Here is a 17400-nt window from a genome sequence, read left to right as displayed (position 1 = left end):
GTTATCCCAGTCATACCACTTTGAGGATGATTGATTTTTGATTCACAGTCAGGATCTTTGGCTATACCCTTTAAAGGGAAGTTTAGATGGGGGACATGAAATTTGGAAGCGAAGACAAAGAACATTTTAGGCACACAATGACTTGGTTCTTTGGAGGGAAACCTGTTTAGCCACAGGCTGATCGAGGCATCCATGTGCTCCACAGGACCATATGGTCTCAAACATGGCACCAGATGGATGAGTAGCTTCATAGCATAGTTTTTGGACTAAGCTGAAACTTTCACAAATAATACATAGTGTTAGTATTGAACTGTCTTAGTTTCTGGACAAATTGGAGAAATTATGAGTAAATAACAAAGGACTGAGCCATTAGATGGGAGGAGGAAATTTAGACTTTGCCTTTGTGGCCACTTAAAAGTTATGTGGACTCTAATTATCCCAAGTACTCTCCCAAGCTGGGGATGGAGAGTACAGTTCAACTGTAGCTCTAAAGGACTATATAGGTTTCTTGGGAACAGGTTGGGTTTGCCAAAGGGAAACTGTTGCTTGATTCCAACAAAGTTGAATTCTTTCCCTTTTTTGGAGAATGAACCTCAGAGTAGGACTATGCCAGAAAAATTCTAGGTTTGTGTAATCACTGAGCAGGAAGGAGAATTCTCTTAACTGCTATTGACGTGAGTCTTTGCTGTGTGTGTGTGTGTGTGTGTGTGTGTGTGTGTGTGTGTGTGTGTGTGTGTGTGTGTGTGTGTTTTGTTAGCCTGACTGCTTCTAAAGGGAATAAGGGCTTTCTCCCTATTGTTATGGATACATTAAGAGATATTTATTAAATTTTTCAGAAACCCTAGGAGAGGTCAAAGTAAGCAAAATTCTGAGGATTCTGGGGAAGTCCTGGGTGGGGACACAAGCTCAGAAGGCATAACTACAGAGAACTACCCTCCTTGCTCTTAAGTTGAACCCTGTGCATGTAAGCACAGGGTTTTGACTCTGGGCCATGAGCAACACACACACACACATACACACATTCATCACATGCTGATTTTGTGCTGTGGATTATGCAAGGCATTGGGGAAAATTCAGAATTTTGTACAGTTTATTCTGGTGATTCTTCTGTCATCACTTTCACTTTCACTTCACTTTCTTTTCCAGAAAAGAAGATTAGGATGAGAGAAGAGATATGCGTATTCATGAGTCTCCTATGTCTAAAGAAGATGAGAGAAGAACTGGATAGAAACAGAGGATATATTTAGTTATATTGACTCTGGCTAAACCAAGTGAAGTATGAATAAGACAATTCTCAGGCATCACTAGAGCAGCAAAGGCTTCCTATTTTAGGATTTTACTTATAATAGTGTAGTGGCATAACTAAAAGGCAACACTGGGAATATAATCTCATTAGGAATCAATAAGTCATCAGTAATTGGTGGCTTCTACTCTACTTGTGTCATGGAATGTAAATGGAGGATAAGGATAAGGATCAGCAAAATCATCATTTCTTTTTGCTCTTTCTGCCATGAACTGCCCTGCACTCAGCCTGAGCAAGTCAATAAAACTCTGTATCAGTTTCCTCATCTCTAATAGGGGAAGTTTAGGCTAAGAGTGTTCCCAACTGTTAGCCTACAGTAAATTTTTATTACCCTTTAAAGACCTTTAACTAATGAAATAGATTTTGACTCAGTTCTTTCTCTGATAGGTTCCCTTTTCCTGCTCCTTGTCCTGACTATTTCCTTTTCCCTGGTTCCCAATGTTTGTTCCATAAGCCCCAAGAAGCTACCTATCCTGCTGCTGAGGCAGTAAAGGGTCAGAGCTTTCTTCTCTGGGTAGAATTTAGACAACTTATTGATCCTTAGGATAGTTTGGGTTGGGAAACATTAAACTAGATGCTCCAGTGGCCTCTTTCAGCCCTTAAAACCAATGAATTTAGGATACTTGTTTTTGCCCTCTAGAATGTAAGTGTGAGAAGGCAATTTTAAGTCCTTGTGCCTCTCAGCAGCTCTTGTCAACCTCTTGTGAAAACACAGGGCACAATTTTTTCAGGGTCTCTTATTACCTCAACACTTACTCATAGGACTCTGTGAGTCACTCCTTCTAGTGGCAAACCATTTATAGCCTCTTTTGCTCTTTTGAGAAACTGTGCCCTGGTTAATCACATCCTGGACATATTGCTCAATGTAGACACATCCCTCCTCAAATCATCATTTTCTTATTATTGATAAAAGACCTTTTCTATTTTTGAGTATTTCTTGGTATAAAATTGTAAGCATAAGATTCTTGAAAATCTCTCTCAGGGTTATGGGCAGGCAGTGAGCATGTGTATGAGTGTATAAATGAACAGGTGAATTAAAAAGCATTTATTAAGTACTTAATATGGGACACTGTGCCAAGTATCTGGATACAAATAGAAAAGAGAAGATGCTTGTACTCTAATTTGGGGAGATGGCAAACAAAAGAGTTCAGCTTCAGAGAAGTTGGAAAAGCCCCCAAATCTTAAGGGAGTGATGATGCAGCAGGTGTGGAGGCCCAAAGGTCCCTAGACTATAGAAATGCATACATGACACAGTGTCAGAGGACTGCAGAGTGTAGAGGTAGATTAACTGGTAATGCCTGAGGGTCCTCCATTTCATCAGAGGGAATGGATTTGTTTTCCTTCTCTTCCAAGCCCTGTGAATAAACAGCCCAAGAAAGAGAAGGAGAAAATGGAGATGAGGTGCCTCATTGGTAGTGGGCTTCCTGCCTAGCAGGATAAATTCTGGGATAGCCTGGGGTTGGTAAAGTGTGTGGTTGGAAGGGTGAAAAGACCTTAAAGGAGAACTTGTACCCTGAGGAAGTATATGGAGCTGATTATCTGTAATAAAGTAAACATTTAGCCTCTTCCCCTCAATTTTCATAGAAATAAAAGGGAAGCTCAGAGCACTTAAGCAATTTGTCCAAGACCACATAGTATGCTAAAGAACAGTGACTTGAATTATTCTTGACTTCCCTTGATGTATTTTTTGTTAATGACTCGCTCATTCTTTGGGCTTGTAGGTGGCTAGAGCTTGTTGACTTCATTACCTAAAAAAAACCTTTTCATTTACAGATAAATAAGGTCTCTACCCTGCCTGTAACAAAAGCCAGCCTAATGAGATGCTTTTGAGACCTGGGAGTAAATTACTCAGAAGCTGACTGACCTTCAAAACCCAAGGTTTAAGAAAGGTTTCACAGAAAAATTATTACCATTCAAGACTATTTTTCCACACTGCTATTAAAAAAACGGGGATATTTTAGATCATGTTCCCAGTTTATGAGACTGATGCCAAGATATCTTTTCATAAAAAATGCATCTTTTAGTGCCTCAGATGTTAGAAAATCACGAGTCTCCCTTGCCTCTTTGACTAAAGCCTTCTTGTGCCTACCTCACACCTGAAAACATCCTGCACTAGAGTGACTCCTCTTAATCATAGCACTGTGTTCTAAGCATCTTGTTAGGAGGAGAGTTTTTTTTTAGACTGCTAACAGAGAATAGGAATACAATACATCTCTTCTTCTTCCATTTTCCCATTAGGGCTCATGTCCTTCCTTTTGTATCAGCAGAAACCTCTGCTACCCTCCCACCCGTATCCATATAATGGAGGCAAGCAAATATAAGATATCCAAGCATTTAGAATCTTCTGCTAACTTGTTACCTTTATTGGTGACTGCTTTCTTTGTTTGGTCCTCAGTCTGAAGCACAGAACATTTGTGAAAGTGGTACTATAAGAGAAAAAATACAGATGTGTATATATAAATATGACTCTTTTTAACTCAAGACCTACTTTGATGCTTTATCAAGGCATGAAGGTGAGGGGCTATAAATGATTATTACAGTAACAGGTTCTTACAAACTGTAATGGCATCAAACATGGAGAACAAATTGTTATCTGAAGGTCAGCTCAGGTAAGATCAAACAGGCTCATCACCAGAAGGACAGATATGAGATGAATATTTTGGTTAGCTTATTAGTTAGCATTTCTATAGTACTTTAATGTTTGCAAAGTGCTTTACAAATATTATCTCACTGATCCTCAGAATATCTTTGGGAGGTGGAGTGAGAAAACATTGAACTCACAAAATCTTTGAGAGGTAGAATGATAAAACAGAAGGTTTGAGAGCAGACTTGAACTCTGGTCTTCCTAACTCCAAGTCAAACAAATTTATTGTACCACCTAGCTATCTCATGAAAATATCTACCCAAAATTGCATTGTGAAAATATTGAAGAAACATGTAATGCCTGATCTATTTTAAAATGTTTTTGTGATGGTAAACTTTTAATTTAATTTAAATTAATTATTTTTGTTACATTAAATACCCAGTGTGGAAAGGAAACTAGACTAACAGTTTCTGTGGGGGAAGGGGCAACTGGGAGTGGCAGTTGGGTCTTGTGACTAACACTTCCTTCCTGCCAGGGGAGTCTGGTTTCTTGGTGTTGGAGGAGGGAGGAGCTCATTCAGCCCAGTCTGGAGTGGTATGCCTCTTCTTGGTTCAGCCCGAAGATTCAGGCCCACTCACTTCTAAAGGTTAGAATTGTTCTTGTTTGCTTTCTGTCTACTAAGGTTCTAAAAAACAAAGAGGACTGATATACAGTGGACAGAAGTGGGACAAACCCTCCGCCAGCCTCTGGGGCCTGGCCTCAGGTCTATAGCTGAGAAAAAACTCCAATCCCAACTGATTATTAAACTTATATTATTAGAATACGCAGTCAGATAAGTGGACTATCTTTTCTGGTCATAGAGGGAGCTGAACTTCAGCTCAATCATTCCAGGACAAAGAGTCCTTATGAGACCCCTGTGGCTTCCTCTCAGCAGGGGGCATCTCCCTCCCTTGCTTCACCAAGCAATAACATACTTAACTCCTCCTTACCCCTATACAAACCTCCCATTATCCCCATTTTTCCCAATCCCAGTTTCCTGTCCCAATAAATATTACACCAGGTAATCCCACTCCCTTCCCCTCTAGAGAAGGCATTATTTGACAAAAAGATTTATATATAAACTATGCCTTTCTTATTTCTATTTTTTAGTTCTTTCTCTGGAGGTAGACATACACAAATCATTCTTTAAACTGTATTTCTATTGTATAGAATGTTCTCTGGGTTCTGCTCATTTCACTCTTCAAAACTTCATGTAGGTTTTTCTGTTTTTGTTTTTTTAAGTTTGTGCACAAATAAAGAATGTAGCCAAGATTAGAAGTAAATCAGTAAATTGGGGAAAATTTTTACAGACAATTTCTTGGACAGGGATCTTATATCTAAAATATATAGAGAACTAGGTCATCTAAGAGTCATTCTTCAGCTGACAAATTGTCAAAACATATGAAGGGAGAGTTTTTGGATGAAGAAAATCAAAGTTGTATATATAACTATATGAACAAATGCTTTAAATTGTTATTGAACTTTTTGTTTTTAGAAGAAATTATCTTGAGTCAGATAAAAAAGCATTACATTCAAATTATGTCAACCAACATTTAGAAATGCTTATTATGTTCCAGGTACTTGGCTAAACATTTGAAATATGAAGAAAGGCAAAAACAAACCCCTCAAGGAACTCAAAATTTAATGGGAAAAAGAAACATGTAAACAACTATGTAAAGAGAACCAGGCTCATATTACACTGTTCTAGATATCTTCCTTCCCCTTAGCCCAGAGACACCATAGTATATATATATACACTATGGAAGTACATAGTCATTGACATGCTACATTTCTACTTCTAAATACATGATCCTGGTAAAGTAATTTGACTTCTGAATTTCAGTGTCCTCAAATGTCAAATGCAGATACTTGTGAAACATTTAATCAATTAGTTAAAAATTGATTGATGAACAGAGAAGAGCTGACTTGCATTAGTGAGAGCGTCTCTTTACTTGGGACACCAATAAAGTCATAGGTCTAGTCTCTGTCCCTATGCACTGCAATATAACTGTAATATGAGGGAGAGAATGGAGTCTTCCCTCCCTGCTGGGTCAGGACCAGAGTGAGGTAAAGATGAAGTTGAGTCAAGGGGGGGGGGGAAGGAGAGGGAGAGGGAGAGGGAGAAGGAGAGGATGGATTTTCTTCCCTCTTAGCCCTCTCTGACAAACCCCACTCTGGTTACCTTTCAAGACCTTAACTCCTGTTCCCTCAGAGACCTTTCAGGCTTGATGCAGTTAGCTTCTTTCTCCTTGGGGAGAGGAATGCCACTTCCCTCCCCCCAACCTCAAGTCTCTCTAGATATGATGGAGTCTGTCACTTGTTCTGATTAAAACTTTTATTCTAAGGGAACAAGGCAAGGGATAGGCAGATGAGTTTAGGAATGAGGCAGAAGGGAAGAGGGAGCAGGGGGTCCCTAGAATAACTGAAACCCCTTCTCCCAAAGGTCTGGCAGATCAGGATTTGTTGATCTGACCCTTTGGGGTCAGTTAGTGAAGCAGCCCTGGCTTTCTAACTGCCTTGGCAGCTGTAATCAGTCCAGGATTTTAGGAGATCTGGAGGAAATCTTTTTTTCTAGTGATCAGCTTCCAGTTGAAGTCCTATTCATTTAATTGTCTTTTTGGGGCATTGGGTCGAGCTCTCACGGAAGGAGATGAGTGCTGGTTCAGAGATCTGCCCAGTGCACTTTCCTGGCAGTTTCTCAGAGACGAGAATCTTTCCAACTGCCAGTTCAGCTCACTTCCTCTCCTTTCCCAGAATTCTCTCTCCTTCCTGCCCTTCCCCCATTCCTGCAGAATTCTCCAGCTTGCCAGATCTGCTTCTCTCTGTTCTGCTGGCATATTAAGTCCAGTTTCTCTTACAGTACTAGACTGTGTACTAAGTACTCTGAATACAAAAGAGATAGGAAAACCTCAAGGAGCTTAAATACTTTGTAAATATAGAGTGCTATCCAAATAGTTATACAAATAAAAACATTGTTATTAATGGCTAATTGCCCAGTGTGCAGGTGGAAAATTTGCCACACCTGAACTATGTTCCCATCATCCTTTTAAGTTACGTCCTCATTTTACATAAGGAGGCTTGGGACATAAATTTGGCTGAAACCCAAGCTGAGAGGCTCCCCCCCTTTTTTTTTAATATATAGGATTTTAATAATAATCAAAAAGAGAGGGAAAAGAAAAAGGATTCTTTTAGTCAAGTGAGCAGAGCAAAGAGAGCCAGAGACTCACAACTGCAGCACTTTACCAAAAGCATAAGCTCCCCCCCCCCCACAAAAAAGAGCCCTGCAGTGTGGCTCCCAAGCCTCCTTACGTAAAATGAGGACATAACTTAAAAGGATGCTGGGAATGTAGCTCAGGTATGGCAAATTTACCACTTGCACACCAGGAAGGCAGTTCAATTTTGGCAGATGGAAATGGAAAGCCAACGGAGGAAGCAGTAACATTTGGGTTCTAGCTCCACCTTGGATATATGTTGGCTTTTTGATCCTTGTCAAATTACTTACCCCTTTAGTGTCTTCCAAAAAGGTAGGAGTTAGATAGATAGAGCTCCTGGCCTGGAGTCAGGAAGACTCATCTTCCAGAATTAAAATCTAGTCCCAGATACTTATGTGTGTCCCTGGGCAAGTCATTTTACTTGTTTGCCTCAATTTTCCCATCTGCAAAATTAGACAGAGAAGGAAATGGCAACCCATTCTAGTATCTTCTTCAAGAAAATCTCAAATGAGGTTGTTTAGAATCAGATGCCACTGAAAAACAATTGGAGCTCCCAGGCAGCTCTCTAATCTAATATAAATGGCAATAAATACAAATACCAATGTGGACTGCTAGAGTCATCCCCATCATTCAGAGTTACTAACATCTGTTAAATCAGAGATATGAATCTAGTGGCCACATATACAACCTTCCCTGATGATTGTGCTGCTGATTTCAAGCATACAGTGTGGTATAGGTCTTCAATACAAGAGGAAGAGGCACCTGCTTGGGTGCCATTGTATTGGCATGGTGGTGATTGAAGGGAGAACCTGGAAGACAAACATACTCTCCTTGGCCTGTGGACACTTCCACATGGAGAATCATGTTCTTCTCTGCCCTATTTCCCCCCCCTCCCCCATGTTAGCACTCTAGGGCAAAATCTGGTTACCATGTGCTACTTATGATTACTGATCCTTGACTTGATTTATAAATGTATACTACTTGCTGTAGGGTAGTTGGTGGTGAACCCAATAAGTTCCTTGAGAAGGAACTATAAATAACATAGCGACAAGTAAGTAAGTAGTTGGAATCTATATTTCTTTATTCAGTTTTTAAGGTAGGAACTGATTAATTCATATATAAATAGATACTTTTGTTTTCTTTTTTCATCATTGATTTCAACTCATATTCTAGGTAAGGATTACTAAGGGGAGGTGGGAATGGCACCTTCCACTTTGGAATGGGGGAAGATAATGATCACATTGTAAATGATGTGAAGTCGAATTCTTCCAACGTGCTTCATAAGCAATGATCCAGTTATCACTAGAAAAGATTAGAGATCATTGACAGGAAGAGGGCAGTTCAGATTGAGAAAAAATTTTGTCTTCTCCTGAATTCACTTAGATAACAACTTCATTTCCTGTTCCATGAGTTCCATATTTGGTTTCTGCTTTGGACATCTGAGGATTGGGCTTGTTGGAAGCATGAGCCAATTCTTCTATCAATATTGTAATGTTCATTCTCTTTTATACCCTTAATGGAAAACTTGATAGTTCATTTCCTAGAACTCCTAAGTCATTTTGATTGGGAGCTTCTAGGATTTTTTTTTCTTAAAATTTTATGTTTATTTATTTCTTTTGTTTTTACATTCATTCATTTGTTTTCAGTTAAAAAATATTATTAATCCCCTACTTCCCACTCCCAAAGGAAGGAAGTTAGGAAGGGGGGAAGGAAAGAAGCCTTTATAACCAATATGCTATGATCCATAGTTCTGGATCTTGAGTTGGGAACTTCCAGAAATGAGGAGAATAGCAGGTTTAAAATGAAGTAGATATTATTTATTTGCTTATCAGTCCACTGCTGGGTAAATCAACTATATGCATATTTCTCTTTTTTTATGGAGAGTTGCTGGATTTTACTGGGGAATTTTACTAAAGATTATATTGGAGAAAGAAATGGCAAATCAATCTAGTATCTTTACCAAGAAAACCCCATGGAAAGCATTGGTGTGCTCTGGTCCATGGTAGTATGAAGAATTGGACAAAACTGAACAATGGTAAATGGAGATTTAATTTCATCATGTCAAAATCCTGTATGAATGGACCAATGATAGAAAAGAGGAAGTGTTTTCCAATGGGCATGGGTTTATGTGTTTGTTTCTTCTTGGCAAAATCCACAAGTCCATACAACCCTTTCACTACAAATTGGTACAACCCTTCAGAGAGAGGTAGAATTGAGCTATAGAAGGCCACTTGCTCCTATCATTTGCTTAGCACTTCCACCCTGGAGACTTGAGTAAATCACCAGGGTTAGTGTGGGACCTTGAACTCAGATTCATTTTCTGGATAGGTCCACTAAGTACCATCTGGTGGTTAAATGCATTCCCCTTAGCTACAAGAAATAAGTGAGTAGGGGACTCAGAAATTTTAAAATTCTTAGTGAGAGAAACTGAAAAATTCCATTACATATTTCTGTGGAAGACCACTTAAAAGTGATATGTAGGTAGTCAGTCTCAGAAAGCACTTGATATGATAGAATTCTCCTAGTTAGAACTCTTAGAAGCTCTATTTTAAGAAAGGGTCACACTTCACCCTCTATAGTTATAACCAAGCTTCAGTTGCCTTTTCCCCTTTGTCCTTTCAGGATCATTCCATTCTTTCCATATTGTTGATGGAGTGGGCAGCCTCTTTGCTTTCTGCTTGAAAGTGGCTATTGTTGCTGCTAAAACCCAAACCGGGTATGGTAAAGGAAAAGTTGGGATAGTTTCTGGAGAGCTGCAGTGATGGAATGAAGACGAGACCCAGGAAGAGTGGTAGTGAGACAGAAAGATCCTAACAGCCTATTACTTACCCCCTGTTTCCTCTGTTTTCAGGTGGTAGAGGGGACACAGACATGATGTGATTGCAAAAGCAATCACATCACAGTTTTGCTATGTGATAGCTCTTATGTAAGTTTTCCCAATTCTGTGCCTTAATAAACCAAGTTGGGAAAGAGTGAAGGACAAAGGAGGAGGGGAGGGCATGGAGAGGTTGAGATGGATAGATAATGTCATAAAAGAACAAATGGGAACTTGGACAAACTCTGAAAACAGAAAGACCTGAAGTACCATAGGCGGCTCATGGGATCCCAAAGAACCAGACACCACTAAACAACAAAAAAAGCCACTGAAAACTCAACCTTCTGAATCCTGTAAATGAAACTGGTCTACTGAGAGCAATAGATTTCCCCAGTGTAGGGTGGGTGAAAAGCCACAAGGAGAACTCTTTCAGAGTGCCATTCCATTTTAGGCCTTCACCCTAAATTTCTAAACAGATCTGTGAGGGCAATGATCAAGTTGCTTAGTCTTGCCTATAGCAGTAGGAAGAGTAGGCTAATGTGTGCGGGTTGAACAGGAGGGACCTGGTGAGAAAGCCCACGCCTGGGCATTGGAGAGTCTATGAGAAATTCACCTTATGATATCTTGTGAATAGTGCCACCTGGTGGACAAAGCTCACTACACCACCCATTGGTAGTAGTCTCTCGGTAAAGTTACAAAATTAATGAATGAGGAGACTGCCTCCTTTTCTACCAACCAGAAGAGGGAGGGAATAAGTACTGGAGCTCCTGGGACACTCACTGAATGTATAGGTAACTTGCTCAGCTGTAAAATTTTATAATTCATTCTTTTTTTTCCCTTCCAATCTTTACCTCCTGTCATAGCATTGGTTCCAAGGCATAAGAACTAGGCAGTAGGAGTTAAGTGACTTGTCCAGGGTCACACAGTTGGAAGTGTCTGAGGCCTGATTTAAACCTAGAACCTCCCATCTCTGAGTCTGGTTCTCAATCTACTGAGCCACTCAGCTACCCCACCCCCTATTCATTTTTTTTTTTGTAAGAAAAGTTGGTGCAGAAGCTGTAATTGTTTTCAGGGTGATTCTCCCAAAACTTTAGGAGTTTTAAACCTAATATAACAAGCTTTTGCAGCATGGCCAGATCACCTAACATGGAGAGAGTTACATGAGCAGCACCAAGGACATGTTTCTGGGAGAATACATTTTGTATTACATAACCATATGGGGAGAATGATGATTCTATTTCTATAGATTGTGTAGCTGGAATGGGTGGCATTTTAAAAGTGAGGATACTGGGATAGTAGCTCTTTTAACCATTGGAATCTAGAAAGGGTGAAGACCCAAGCTGACCTATAGCATAGATTCCATGCACTGATTTGGTTGCAAAGGGAAGGGCTCCCTTCCCTCCTCTCCTTTTTAGGCTCTGAGAAACACTCCTTTTTTTTTTCCCCTGTTTTGTTTGTTATTTCAAAGGAATCCCTGGACCTACAATTAAGATATGGTAGGTAGGATTCCAGGCTGGTTATTACTTCAGGCCAGAAGGTAAGCCTTAAGAAACCAGGTACCTGGGACTTGAGCCCAAGTGGGACTAAGCTAAACTGTGGCCCACTCCTCAGAGTCTGAGGGGATGCAGGGGAGGATTATGCTTCTTCCTCCAGGTGTCAGGAGGGATATTTGTATAGTCTTGCTCTACCTTTCTTATTTTTGTTTTTGTTTTTATTTTTCATACCTTTGAAATAAATATCCCTTTGTACAAGCTAAATCTGTTAAATAGTTAAATGGAACTGGGTACGGGGACCCCTATAATTAGAGAAACCATTGGTGAAGGTTGGAGTCAATGGCAGAGAGCCCCAAATTCCTTTAATTGGATTGGAGCGGGTATTTAGGTGGCTCAGTGGATTGAGAACCAGGCTTAGAGATGGGAAGTTCTGGGTTCAAATATAGCCTCAGATAACCCCATTGCCTAGCCCTTACCACTCTTCTGCCTAGGAACTGATACACAGTATTTGTTCTGAGATGGAAGGTAAGGATTTTAAATAAAAGCATATTACAGAACTCTGGAAAAAGGATATAATGTAACATTTTGGATTTCAGGCAGTGGGGACCAGGTTAATTATTTGCTTTAGTCTTTAGTGCAGGGGTCCCCAAACTTTTTACACAGGGGGCCAGTTCACTGTCCCTCAGACCGTTGGAGGGCCAGACTATAAAAAACAAACAAACTATGAACAAATCTGTATTCTGCTGTCTGGGATAGCGGAGGCTGCAGCGCTGGCTGTGATGGGCCTGTCACACCTTGCACAGGCCCATCACGGCCACCACTATACCGGGCAGCAGTATACACAGTGCAGAATCCCCTCCCCCAGATCACTGCTCACCATGCTGACATCTTCCATTGTGCAGCCACATAATCCTTTGTGCAGCACCTCATTCTCGTTCAGTTACTCTCAGAACAAGGCGCCACGCAAAGGATTATGTCACCGGAAGTAGTACTGTATGTGAGCGATGCCGTGCTTTGCATCGCAGCCACATACAGTGCTCCTTTCACTGACCCTTCTGGAAGTGCAGTGGGGGCTGGATAAATGGCCTCAGGGAGCCTCAGGGGGCCCACGGGCCATAGTTTGGGGACCCCTGCTTTAGGGAGTTGAATCCCCTATTTAGTGCTTTAAGACCTAACATGTTAATAAGATCAGATAGGTAGAACACAGTCAGTCTATATAAAATTATGAAATAATCTCTCTCTCTGTCTTTTCCTTGGTCCTGCCTCTACTTCTCTGGAATCTCTGACACAGCTTTGATCAAAATGTCTTGTATTAGTCATTCGCTGCAAACTCACAAACCTCACTGCCCCAAATTTCCTCTTCTTGTGATTTCCTTCTTCCTAATCTCTGATCCTTTGACATCACTAGATGGATGCTGTTTACACCAGCCTATCAGAGGGAGGCTGGGAACATTCATCTACATCTAGTAGAAAGAGCAAATATACAAAATCATAATTTTGGTGACATCCATTGTAGCATTAACATCCTGTCTCCTTTATGACTCCCCTAGACTGAAACCTTTGCATTGTTCATGGTTTCCTCCTCTGCCCAGTTCTTTATACTTTGCTTTTTTTTTTTTTTGTTCTGAGCAACTTTGGGCCTTGATCTGGCTTTTGATTTACACTCACTTTTATTCCTAATCTTTCTCTCTTTTTAAAAGAAGGAATTTCCTGAGGTGTGAATTTATCTCACACCTAGCAGATTGGCCAATATGATGGTTAAGGAAAATAATAAATGTTGGAGGGGATCTGGAAAAATTGGGACACTAATGCATTGCTGGTGGAGTTGTGTATTGATCTAACCATTCTGGAAGGCAATTTGGAATTATGCCCAAAGGGTTTTAAAAGGTTGCATGCCCTTTGATCTAGCTATACCACTGCTGGGTTTGTACCCCAAAGAGATAAAAAGGTCTGTCCAAAAATATTTATAGCTGCACTTTTTGTGGAGGCAAAAGAATTGGAAAATGAGGGGATGCCCTTCAATTGGGGAATGGCTGAACAAATTGTGGCATCTGTTGGTGATGGAATACTACTGTGCTCAAAGGAATAATGAGCTGATGGAATTCCATGTGAACTGGAATGATTTCCAGGAATTGATGCAGAGTGAAAGGAGCAGAACCAGGAGAACATTGTACACAGTAATTGAAACACTGTGGGACAATTGAATGGAATAGACTCTGCTACTAATAGCATTGCAATGATCAAGGACAATCCCATGGAACTTAAAAAGAATGTTCTTTTTAATCCACATCTAGTGAAAGAACTAGAACAGTGATTCTCAACCTGTGGGTCGCGACCCTGGCTGGGGTCAAATGACCAAAACACAGGGGCCACCTAAAGCAGTGATCAAGGACAATCCCATGGAACTTAAAAAGAATGTTCTTTTTAATCCACATCTAGTGAAAGAACTAGAACAGTGGTTCTCAACCTGTGGGTCGCGATCCTGGCTGGGGTCAAATGACCAAAACACAGGGGTCACCTAAAGCCATCAGAAAATACATATTTCCGATGGCTTTAGCTGCTGAGAAATCGCGCTACTTTACAGCAAGATCTCGGAAAGAACAGGGACCCTGATGCCCGCACATTGTACTAATATTAGTTACCTATCAGCAGCCCTCCCCCTATGAGGGGCGATGGATTTACCCTGTTGCCTGGAGACCGGACTCAAACAGAGACCCAGAGAGAGCACCCAGGTGCTGGCTCCGGAGGGATTAAGAACGAGTCCTGGAGCGGGTAACTCCTGGAGCGGATAATGGAGCTGAGTAACCCCAGCAAAGTAAAGCCTCCGCTTGAGCTGGAGGGAGACGACAGGAAGAAGAAGGCAGCATCTGCAGACCCCCTCCCCAGGCAGGACTTACCTCCTTCCCCAGCGCTCAGGCTGCCTCCTGCTGGATTATTATTTGTCAACATATAATTAAATATTGTTTTTATGATTAATCACTATGTTTAAATTATGTTTGATTTGGAGCAATAAGAATACATAATACATAGCAGGTATTTACATTCCAAATCATAACTGTAGCAAAATTACAGTTTTGAAGTAGCCACCAAAATAATTTTTTGGTTTGGGGTCACCACAAGATGAGGAACTGTATTGCAGGATCACAGCATTAGAAAGGTTGAGAACCACAGAACTAGAACTAGAGTAGAAATGCAGAAGAAAAACAAATGATTTATCACTTGATTGCATGGGTGTGTGATTTGGGGTTGTGATTTTTAAAAGATTGCTCTGTTACAAATATGAATAATATAGAAATAAGTTTTGAGTAATAAGATATGTATAAACTAGTGGAATTGCTTGTCATCTCCAGGAGTGGGGAGGGAGAGAACATGAAACATGTAACCATGGAAAATAATCTAAAAATAAATAAAATAATGTGAAAAAAACAAAAAAGGAAATTTCACCTCAGATCCACCAAATGCCCCAGTTACTATTAAATGTAGGTCCCCTTTAAGGTATCTGACAGCTCCCTCTAATGCCATTTCAGTTTTCTTTCCCTACATTTGAAGCTCAGTCTGAGTTGTCTTATCACTGGTTCCCTTGTAAACTCCACACCATTAGTCCCAGAGACCTCAGCACTGCAACAATTGAAACAACTCTAAGGAGAATATGTAACCTTTGTAATCCCATGGTCAGCAAACACCTGGTTTGGGCATAGTCAGCCCCTTGGTTTATTGGCAGCATTTAGCAAATCACCTAGATTATTTTACCAGGCAGACAGAGGATCTCAATTCCGACACCACAAAATATTTATAAACCTCAAGTCCTAGGGACTCCTCAGACCTCAGCCACTTATTGTAATCTACCTACTGGAGAAGGTTATTTGCTACAAAATGCTCATTTCATAGAGGATAAACATCTTTTAGACAGTGTGGGAGGGCTTCTTTCAGGAGCTCAAGAGGAATTTTCAGCCCTTCTTTTATAGACTGTCAATAAATTATCTGACTCGAGTAGGAGCAAGGTACCATTCCAGGTCCTTCTAGACGCTTAGTGAGGACTCATTACGAAATATTACACTGCTCTTAAAAAACAAAACAAAACATTTTATTCACCATTGAGCTTGTAGCTGTCAATCTATCAATCTGTGATATTTCCAGCCTTTTCTAGGAAGAACCAGGACCTTCCAATGGTTTTCTCAATATAAAAGGCACAACCACACCAGCAAACACTGTATAATAATTATTATAGAAACATATATTGGAGGCAGCTAGGAGGTTCAGTGGATAGAGTGTTGGTCCTGGAATCTGGGAGACTTGTATTCAAATCCAGCCTCACCTGTGTGACCACAGGCAAGGCACTTAACCTTTGCTTTAATTCACTGAATGGCCTCTAGTATTTTTTTTTTCAAGAAAACCCCACACTGGGCCACAAAGATTGAATAACTGAATACAAGTTGAAGTCCCTCATTTTTATAGATAAGAAAGGTTAAGTGCCTAAAGTCACACATATAAGTATCAGAATCTGGATTTGAACTCAGGACTTTTGATTCCAAGTTCATTGCTTATTCCATTGTGCCATTCTGCCTCATCATAATTATGGGATTATCACAGGTAATCACAGATTTGGAGTTAGAATAGATTTTAGAGTTTCAGAGATCCAGACTAACAGAATCATTTTACAAATCTGAACATTAAAGCTTACAGAGCCGAAACATTTAGTCCAAGGTCTCTCTGACAAGAAGTAGAAAAGTCAGGATTTGAACCCAAGTAATGATGCTTTCATTATTGGGAATATTTTTTTTTTCCTAGAGAACTAACCTGCTTCATTGATGCTATTTAAGTCTTTACAAAAAGAATCTCAATGTCCCTTCTGTATCCCTTAATTCTATTGAAATACTCTGCACTTGTAGGATGGCATTTTGACCTATCACTTCTGCCAACCCGAGAAGCTGACAACATAAAATGTCTTTTCCCCTGTAGTCATTCACACTTACCCATTTCTTTAGGCTATCTTTCTGCCAAGAGAAGAGTGGTGTAGAAAGCGCTTTTCCTTTAATCCTCAGAGACGGAGGGTGGCAGAGTCGCAGTATTTCAAGACAAAAGAAAGTGAAATCTTTTGGTGGGGGATGGGTCTAGGAATTTCTGGTTGGGGTTTAATTGCTTGCTCTGAAACAGAAACACTGTGTGATAGAAAAGTTTCAAAATAGCTAGGTTAAAATGATTCAATTTCCTCTTCCTTCTCCTGCACAACATTAATGGTATCCTGCCTCTCTCTTTGTCTCTCTCCACCATCCATTCCCCCTCTCCCCCCACCCCCTACTGCCCCAGTTCTGTTTCTTAGATAACCATTGATGAAATTGGTCTGGAAAGGCAAATAGCTCTTAGGGAGGCAAGTTCCTCTCTGTGTGACTAGATTGTATATTTGTGTGCAATCCTATTATTGTTTGGTTTTAATGACATCTAATGAATCTTGAAGGAAATGACTAACTTTTAACCAGAGAAGGATTATTTTTCTCCAAGGACCCCTTTTTGTGGAAAAGGAAATCATATTATTTATGTTTCTAAAAGATAAGAAAGAGGCAACCATGGTTTAGAGCAGCGGTTCTCAACCTCTCAATTTGTAACAATGAGAATACATAATACATATCAGGTATTTACATTCCGAATCATAACTGTAGCAAAATTACAGTTTTGAAGTAGCCACCAAAATAATGTTTTGGTTTGGGGTCACCGCATCATGAGGAACTGTATTGCAGAGTCACAGCATTAGAAAGGTTGAGAACCACTGGTTTAGAGAAAGATGAACACAAGAATTGGGTTCAAATTTCTCTCAACTTTGTACTCATTGGCGCTGTGATCTTGGCCAAGTCTATTCATTTCTCTTAGTCTCCGTTTTCTCATCTTTAAGATGGGGATAATGATATGTATACTTTTTGCCTTACAGGGAGCAGAAGGATTAAATAAAATTTATATAT

At 40.2% G+C, this 17400-nt stretch overlaps 1 protein-coding gene across 4 annotated transcripts in view; it reads right to left on the bottom strand.

Moving 5' to 3' along the window:
• Positions 1 to 16784, bottom strand: part of LOC103094977 (granulocyte-macrophage colony-stimulating factor receptor subunit alpha) — a 69238-nt gene extending 52454 nt beyond the window's left edge. The window contains exons 1-2 of one of the 4 annotated variants that reach the window (XM_007501020.3): positions 16420 to 16784; positions 3663 to 3729 (exon numbers count right to left, since the gene is read on the bottom strand). The gene's annotated coding sequence lies outside the window, so the exon portion shown is untranslated. Of the gene's footprint in view, positions 1 to 3662; positions 3730 to 6568; positions 6674 to 16419 lie in introns of those variants that run through there. The other 3 variants (XM_007501022.3, XM_056807921.1, XM_016424816.2) reach the window with 3 other exon arrangements.
• Between the last annotated feature and the right edge of the window lie 616 nt (positions 16785 to 17400).

The sequence above is a fragment of the Monodelphis domestica genome, chromosome 8 (assembly GCF_027887165.1).
Source record: "Monodelphis domestica isolate mMonDom1 chromosome 8, mMonDom1.pri, whole genome shotgun sequence".
Classification (NCBI taxonomy): domain Eukaryota; kingdom Metazoa; phylum Chordata; class Mammalia; order Didelphimorphia; family Didelphidae; genus Monodelphis; species Monodelphis domestica.
Note: the sequence above shows the minus strand (reverse complement) of the source record. Positions and strands in the feature narration are given on the sequence as shown.